We start from the raw sequence: 9,415 nt of genomic DNA, 5'->3' as shown, positions 1-9,415 counted from the left end.
AGGATCTCTGTTGTGCAAGGGCAGCACAAAGCAGACCTTCACTCCCTTCTGCTGAGTCTGGAGACAAGAGCAAAAAAGCCAAATTGAAAAGAGTCCTACAGTGAATCCCCAGATGTGAAATTTCTCAGATTTGAGTATCTGAGTTCAATCTAAATTTGCACAGGCCTCATTGCAGGTGACTTGCTATGGAGACTCAAATCTGAGTGTAACAGAAAAGCCAGTTTGGAGCAGGGGAGCACCCAGCACATCCTCATGAATGCCAGAGAAAAATACAAGCATTCTTCTGCTTCTTCTCAGGTTTCAAACAAACTGAGCACTTGGTACCTTCCCTGGGGACACTGAGAGGATGAGAATTCCTAAAAGACTGGGAGTTGTCACCCTGGTTCAGGCTCATCCCTGCTGGGTGCAGTGGGACCAGCACAGTGCTCTGCTGTATATCTAGCTGTGCCTCAAACTGCAGAGCAGCACAAAGAGCTGTGGGAATGTGCAAGGCAGTGACTGACATCTCCTCTCATCTCTCAGCCAGGAGAAGTGTGATTCACAAATGGGAGAGCAACAGAGAGCCTGGAGTGAAGATGCTGTGAGTGCACGCAAATTTCCTTCATCCTGTTCATCCCACTGCAATCACAGCTCTGTGCCCATGGGAGCACTAAGGAAATACCAACCTTTGTCTGTGGAGGCGGAGAGAATTGAGAAACCTCCAGCTCTGACACAACACTGCCACCACCCCCAGAACAGGTGGAGATGTACTCAGGCCACCCAGACTCTAATAAACCTTTAAATAAACTCAAATAAAGCTTTCAGACCTCAGTAGAGACACCCCCTGCCCTCACTCATCTGCCACCGTGCGAATCTTCCTGAGCAGTCTGGACTTTGCCAAGGTCATTTCAGGCTCAGGGGAGTGACACTCACCTGGCCATTTTTGGCCACTGAGGTGCATTTTGGTCTTCTGGGCTTTACAGCAGAGAGGAGAAAGAGCTGCTCACACCTCCAGAAAAGCACAGTGTGCATTTAAAGATGTCCAATGTAAAATTACCCTCAGGGGTTTTTCTGCTTTCACCAGAAGCTTCTTTGTTTTATAAGCTCCATTATTACGGTGCTATTAAAAGGTTTAATGATTTAAATAGCACTCTTGAGTTAAGCCAGATGCTTTCACTCTCCAAGTATCAGTTCTATAGGCTACTAACACAAACATGAGAAATCTTCTTTGAAATCTTCTAAGGCTGATCGTACTCAATTTAGTATTTTTATTGTAGCCAGAAAATCCTCTGGAAACATTCCGACTTTCACAATATTAAAAAAATAACCCACTTAGTGAGTTCTAAATAATATTTATTTTAGCTAACGGCAGTATTTTAAAAATCCTTGCCTCTCTAAGCCTATTAACTTCTAATACTACCAAGTTGAGCTACAGAAAAGAAAAAAAAAGAAAGAAAGCTTCCTCTTGCTGCCTATTGACACTGGATGTCATCTAAATGGCTAAACTGCAATTCTGTTCCCTGAATTAATACTGCAGGAGAGAAAGATGATAAAAAGGGACTCGCAGCCCAGGCACAGCACAAAGCTAAGCCATGTGGGCAAACACCTCCTCTAATTTCATTGTATTTATAGGTCAGCTGGTTTTATTCTGCAGCACAAGAGATTTACTAGGAAAATTCATTACCGCCACTTGCTCTGATTTTCTTTCTCAATATAATTAAGCTTTGCTAATTGTCTATCATGATTAAAATCATGCCAATAACAACCTTGTTTCCCCATTTGGCTGCGCTCCAGGCTCTTCAGAGCTCTTGTTTAAGGGCAGTTCTTCCTGTAGCAGTTATGGAAAGGTCTTTTACCAAACACGAGAGGTGAGCCCTTGGCCTGTTTGCCAATAAATTCACAGAAGTCAGGATTCTACCTGTGGATTTTCCGAGGCAAAGAAGGTAGTCAAAATGGAAAGACAGAACAATTGTATTTTAAACAAGGAGTGAGATTCAGTAAAGATTCAGAATCCATTCTTGCAGTTGGAAAATGACTTCAGACTGGAGACGCAGATAGGAATGTGTTGAAATGAGTGATTACTTCAGGGCTGTATTATCCCCCCAGCAATACAAAAGCTGATGCAAGACACAGAAATTTGGCCAGAACACAGAAAGAGGAGAGAAAAGGGGAGAGAAAAAGAGCTGGGTGTGGGTGGGAAAGAAGAAAAAGACAACAGAAAGAAAGTATCGGTGCTGTTGTTCTATCAGAAATTGCTATTTTTTAGCTCCATCCCCTCAGTGGAAGGCAGATTAAGGGTGCAGAGGGCAGGACCAGGAGCTTAAGGCAGCTCTGCTTTGCTTTGGGGCTCCAAACAGTCCTCTAAAGCCATCCTTGCCTTCTTCCCACCTTCCCTTTACCGCCTGCCTGCTGGCAACTCCCCTTGATAACACTCAGAGCTTGGTTTGTAGCAATGCTCATCAGCAAATTTCTGACAAAACAGATTTTCAGGGAAAAAAATATTGATTCATTGATGCCAAGATGTTCTAACCTCTAATGCTCTTGTTTCCCAACAGCTCATTTGCTTGGGAATCAGGATTCCCACTGTCCCTGATTCCTGTGGGCACTTCCAAGTGACACACAATTCTGTCTGTGCCAGGGACAGCAGTGCAGGGGTGCCTAACCCATGACCTTGAGGTTTTGGGGCTCTGTGCTTCCCAGCAAGGAGGACAGAGCTAGAAAAGCAGTGCAGGTCTGTTTTAATCTGTTTAAATGTTTTTTAAATATTGCAGCCACATAGAAACTTTCAAGTGAGGGCACATACATCCACATAACTGAAATATCCCAGAGTCCCAATTCCAGGAGTAAAATAAGCAGATCACTGTGTACATCCCCTTTTGGCAGTATCAGACAGGTGTCTGGGCTTGGGTAGCTCATTCTCAGTTAACTCTGTGCACTTCTGCAGTGTAACACACTCTGTGTCTCATTTCCCCACAGGAAATAATGAAAGCCACTGCCTTTCTCTCCACTTCTGTCTAATTTACACTGTAACCTCTTTGGGCCAGGACCCATTTCTTGCTACTTGTTCATACAGTGCCTAACACAAAGGCAACCTAATCTCAGACCCTTTTTTAATGCAAATGTAATAGAGAACTGGGCTGTTTTAACAGAAAGGGTAATTTTGGTTCCCCCTCGGTAATGGACTCTGGGAACAGATAATTGGGCTGTTTTGTCATTATTCTTTTAAAGTGAGGTTAAGGTCCTATTGGTGGCTAAGTGAAATATGTATTTCAGGCTAATCAGCAGTCCAAATCCAAATGTGCCAGGGCAGAGCTCACCCTGCGTTTAGTGCACTCAATAGATGGGTTGTACTGACACAATTAAAGGAAGAATTTGGCTGTGTACACATGTAGATCATTATACTCAACACATCTCCTTTTACTGCAGATCATGCAGAGAAGGGTTTGAAGACCAGAACATAACAATTATGGGTCTAGACAGAGCCTGCCTAAAGGCACGAGCTGCAGCTAGAGCAGTTCAAGTGACTGCCTCCTCCAGAGGAAGCAATCAGAGAGGCAGTGGCACTTACACCCCTCATGTAGCACAAAACCAGACTTGAGCCCCGTGGCAGGGTGAGCTGGGCTGCTGCACTGGGCTTTGCAGAGGGCTGGGAGGACACACACGGCCAGCAAAAGCTCCTCAGCTTGGGGCAGCAGCTTTGGAAGCCACAGAAGGGAACTGCTGGCAGCTGGTGGTGTCGTCTCGCTCCAGAGTCAACAAGGTCAGCGGAGATGTAACTTGGTCAATCCAGCCCAGAGGATGAAAGATTTGATTCTGTGTCCTTACATGCCACTGGTTATCAAACAGCTGCTTCTCCTCACACAGGGAAATATGTTTTTCATGGTGCCAGAACTAAGAAAAAAAACTGTCATTGCTTCTTCATTCACTTAGTTTTCAAATGCAGCAACTTTTATCTCGGTGCTGTTTGTTTCAGTCCAAGAGAAAGCAAAGGATTGCCAACCTTCCATCATTTCTGACCATGAAGGGCAACTTATCAGAAAATAACATCACTGACAGACCCTTAAAATACCTTTATCCCAAGGTTTCTCCCTTGCTTTCCTATGGATAACACATTTAAACCACTGCTAGACAGTCCAAACCAATAATGGATTATTCTGGTCAGTCTTTTAATAAATCCATTTTTGTTACAGTGAGCCCCATTTGCTTTTGAGTGCAAGTCAGGGTGTTGATACAAATCACAAAACCATCCATGAAATACACTTTGGATCTATCAGAAACTTTTTTCCCTGCAACATCCACATAACAATGACTTAAATCAAAACAGGTCTTCTCTACTGGCATGCAGAAAGAGAAATCCTTAGCCCCAGGATTTACACCTTTAGTCAGATGGATCTTATTTCTGACAATGTCCTACAGACATTGGAAAGAAAACCTGCTCATTCCAGCTGTTACCTGAGTCTCAGGATTCCTCTTACACTTAGATTTTAATCCCCTAATTACATGACTTGTAAGCCACTGAGTTCTCTGTTCATGAGCAATTGTCTAGGATGTCTTGCAGCAAGAAAACAATGTACGTTTCTGTTATGTTTAATTCTCACCTAATGAAAAAATACAGGACCAAACCTAGAAAAGCCAATCTGAGGGAGAAAATAATCAGCATACTCTCATTTCTTTAAATGCCAGAGAAAAAATCATCCAATATATTTGAAATTTCAATGCCTTTCCCCCCCCAACACCTTAGGCATTAATGGCTTTTTAACAGGATGCAGTCTGTAATTTTCTTGAGGCAATTTCCCATGTTTTTTCACCTTCAGGAAAAAACCATACTGGGTTAATCTTTCCCCACTGACATCATAAGGATGATTTCTGCAGTTAAAAAGGTCTTCAAAACAAAAGGAATAAAAACAAAGGAGTTCATTTGCAGTTCCTCTGTTGAGCAGACAAGCCATACTGAAGCCAGTGGGACAATTGTCCATCCTAACGATTATCACATTGCAATGTGCATCCAGCAGCCCCTGCATAAATCCTTGCATTAGAGCCCAGACTCTGCTGTGTGCAGACTTTAACCACATCTCATTTGTGACTCAGGAGACCTGGCTTATGCTCCTGGATTTGCCATTGCGCTCTTGTATGCTCCCCTGCAAAAATCTCTACCTCTCTTTCTCTGTTTCTCCATCTCTGAGATGGGGATCAGGGTATCCTTATAAAACCCCCTCCTGCGGAGGGAGCAATGGGAATTAAGTTTCACCCTTTTGAGTGGCTGTCTTTCTGCTGGAAAGCAGAGCATTTCAGTCTTCATTTAAAGTACAAAAGCTGGTGTGTCTGTGGTGTTTTGAAAGGCACTTTCCCATCAAGCTCTGAGAACGTGTAAATGAAAACACCTGCGAAACAAATTCTGTTTGTTTTTCATCCATGGTCTGTACACACTGACGTGCAGTTCATCTTCTCTTCAAGGGGAAAAAAAAAAGAAAAAGTTAGCACTTAAGCACTTATTTCTGCTGCAAAACCATTCATATAAATAAAAGAGAGACAGAGAGAGACAAAGTGCTCTGTGTGGATACTTTAAGCTGACAGAAAAAATGCTCCTTCCACAACAAACTGGAGCGTGTGCTGGGAGGAGAGCGCTGCTCCTGATTTTCATCTCTGAGAGAAAATGAAGAAGAATGAACAGCTATGCCTCACTTACTCTTGAAGCAAATCAAAAGGAATATTCTGGTATCTATTTTTTATCCTCCTGTTCTGCTTAATGAAAACAAAAGACCTAAATATTTGATTACTTCCCCTCTGTGTCAAAAAAAAAATAGTTCATGTCCTTTCTAGTTTGACAGAATGGAGACTTGTTAGATCTCAGTCCTTTCATCTGAAACAGCATCACACAGGTTTGCACCAGCCTAACCTATTAAAATAAAGTTGAGCTCTGAAAAGCTTTTTTCTTTTTCCCCCTTCTTTTTCCTCTTTTTTACCCATTTTGGAACTGCACTGCAAGCAATGATTAGATTGAGTTTGCCAATAAATCTATAGGGATAAGTGAACCAAAAGAGCTACTCCATCTCCAACCTATCAGTTAACAGGCTTCCTTTGTAAATGATGTTGCCATTTCATGATTTGCCTTAAAACTTACTCAGCTCTGTGTCCTGTGCCCTCCAGAGTAAATATGACCCGTGCTAAAGGCTGTGCAAAATGGAAATCCATATTTGTGAATTAGTATTTTAGCCATTTCAGCAGCATTCACAAGTTTAGCTATGTGGAATCCAACATATGCAGGATCCTTCAAAAGGTGGAAACACATCTCAGCAAAACCATCCTGTGTTAGTGCAGAAAGAAATTAAAGTGATCAGAAACTGATTTGAACTAATGGAGACATAAAATGGTAAGGGAGGATAATTTTTAGACCTCTCTATGTTGTGGTAAGGAGTTGTATTTCAGAAAATCTCCATGTAGCATGCGAAGGATCATGGAAGTCATGAGAAAAGTGACCTTATTCCACTTAGGTCATTCAAATTCTACTAATAGCAACTCCTGCTTGTCAGGGTTAGCAGAAATATGGGTGGTTTGCCTTGTTAATGGTCTGGTTTTTCCCTGATGTACTGAATAGTACATTTTGCTACAACGCAGCTTCCATTTCATTCCCACATTTTTCCCTCCAACTGCATTTCCAGTTCAGTTGTTCAGACCCCAAGAACTCAGTTTCTGCAACATCTGTACCCCAGGTCTGCCACTGCCCCACTCTGGGCCCTCATTTCTCCATTTACAATGGATTTGCTTCACGTATTGAAAATGAATGCTTAGAATGATTCATGAGTTTAAATAGAACTTTTATTTCCAGTAATCACTGGTGCAGCACCACCTTTCTGGCTGATGTTTTAAGTAACCTGAATAGAAAGAGAGGTAAGAAGGAGATAAAAGAGCAGTTTAAAGAACTCCAACCTTTTAGCAGAGTTTAGTGCCAGTCTGAAGCTGAAAAGATCATTTGGGGTGTTCTTTCCAAATGGTTGTGTAACCAAAAAGAAAGGGGAGCAAATCAGGTCATGATTGGTTTCTATAGCAAGAACTAGGTAAGAGAACAAATCAAATTTAACACTAGGAAAGCAATAATGGAAAATGTCTGTCTCCCCAACAGTTCTCTTGAGACAAACAATCTGACAGTGCCGAGCTGAGCCAGCCTGGGCTTCTCACAGAAACCACAAAAAACCACAATTCTCTGTGCTGAGAACTTGGTAGAGCAAAATACCAGCTGTAGCCTGTCCCTTGTTAATATAATGGATCTCTATGTTTGGCAAAGATAAGAAATTTAACAATGTGTGATAGTCCCGAAACTTATTGGTCACCCTCTGAGATATTCAATTAACATTTTTCTAACTCCAAGAAAAAAGAGTCAAAACCTCTCAAGTATTTCTGAAATGGTTCACACTTACATAAAGATCACAGTATTTTTTTTTTTTCTGACTACTCTGCCTTTCTAACCTCATCATGTAACAGTCCTGCTAATATTTCTAGGCCTCCATTCTGATCATCTCTACGTTAAACATTTCCTACCACTCACTGCAAGAACAAAGTGCTCACAGGGCAGGTGGAGCCCTGAGTGCAGACAGAACTGCTGGTGTAAGACAGCAGATATGGAAACCACAAAAGCCTTTGTTCCCTGTGATGAAAGCCAACACCAGTGTGGGTTAGAGCACTCCAGGAGCAGCTAATGGAGCCCTCACACATCTTTATTTTGCTCTCAGAATTCATCTCCTGTTAATTTTGGAAGAGCAACAGAGCCCTGCCTCAGGCACTGCCACGTACTCCAGACAACCCAGACAGACACTGCTCACAGATTAGCAGCTGCTGATGTGAAATCATAATGAACCATGGAGCAAAGTGACCACAGAACCTCATCTTGCATTTAGCAAGCCAAGCTCCCTCCAGTGACCATTCCATGGGCTCCCAAATTCCCACTCCTGTGGCAGCAGCAAGTCCCAGTGCCTCTGGCTCAGCCTCACAAGCCAGGCTCAGCCTGGACCCACACACTGACAGCCTGTGAGCTCCCAAAATGGGAGGGGAATGGGGGAATTGGGAAATCTCCACCAGGCTGGCTGACACAAATTACATATTCCTGACTCAGAGTTTAAGGGGCAGATGCAGTCCTGTGCTGTGGGCTGTGAGTGCAGCTCTCCACATCACCTCACCACCCATCAGAATGGCATTTAAATCCCTGACTTCCACCAGCCAGGGAAAACGAGATGGTGAGAAATTTATTAGGCTTTATAATCATGCATAACAATCTGTGGTACATCACGACTTAAAGTGGAAAACACGCCTGACAGTGGAATTTCACCCTTGTTAGATAAAATGAGGAAAGGTGATTGTGTGTGATCCTTGCCCCTTGCCTCCACTGGGAGAGAGAGGAGGCAACTGGAAACAGCATTTCTTAATAATTACACATTATCTCTTTGAAGAGACAGGGGTATAGAGACCTGTTTTCTTCTCACTCCCTTCACTGCTGCAATGTAAAGAAACACTTTGATTAATTGGGCAACAATCCTTTGGGCTGTGAGGTGCTTAAACTTCTAAACCCCACAGAGAATCCAGAGATAAGAATGAGGAATTTCACTTCTCGATACAGATCAAGGCGAACCAACAGTGAATTTTAACATTACTGAAATTATTAAGGGAAAAAAAACCCCACTCAACACAACCAGCAAGGAGATACATGTGCCTCATGTCAGAGCTCTGGGGGCTTTCACACCATCTCATTAAAAATGGATAAACAGGGAGAGGTGATTGTATTGTTTCAAAACCAGCTAAAGAAAAGTGCCCTCTCTGTGTTGCTTGGCAGCCAAAGCATTTTGGGTGTGAGAAACACAAATTCTACCTCAAGGACCTTCCCCATCTTTGTGCAAGAGATCCTGCCTACCCCAAATTCCAGATGAACTGAACACCAAACATCCTCTGTTCCATTTCCCCACCCTGACAAAGTTCTAGTTACTCCAGCAGTTTCCAAACAAGCCACGTCCCTGAGCCAAGGGCTCTCATGGCTCCCTCCAACCTTTTCTCAGCCCCTCTCAGAATGAGCAAAGATCATGGATTTAAAAACAAATGCACTTGAGTGTTCATATTTATACTTCTGTCCTGCAGACAGGGCTTTGAGTGTTTCAAGTCCACATTCTGAAAGTTTCTCTCCAACAACTCTAAGCACCAGAAACTTAAAAGCAGAACAAGGTGAGGGAGCAAGACCTGCTGCCCTGAGAAAAAGACCAGACACCTGAGAGCTGACAAAACTCATTTAAACATCGACATGATGCTGTTGCACTGAACATGTCCAGAAGTGACTGGGTTTTTTTTAAGTACTTACACTGTGCTATCACAGGGTTTCAGATACCTAAAGCCCTGGAGATTAGTGCTTTAAACCCTAACCTGACCTAAAGCCAAAGGGATGGGGGCCAAGGAATAA

Source organism: Zosterops lateralis (genome assembly GCF_965231275.1).
Source record: "Zosterops lateralis genome assembly, chromosome: 9".
In the NCBI taxonomy this organism is placed as follows: Eukaryota; Metazoa; Chordata; class Aves; order Passeriformes; family Zosteropidae; genus Zosterops; species Zosterops lateralis.
The sequence above is the reverse complement of the archived record's forward strand: the minus strand, read 5'-3'. Positions refer to the sequence as shown.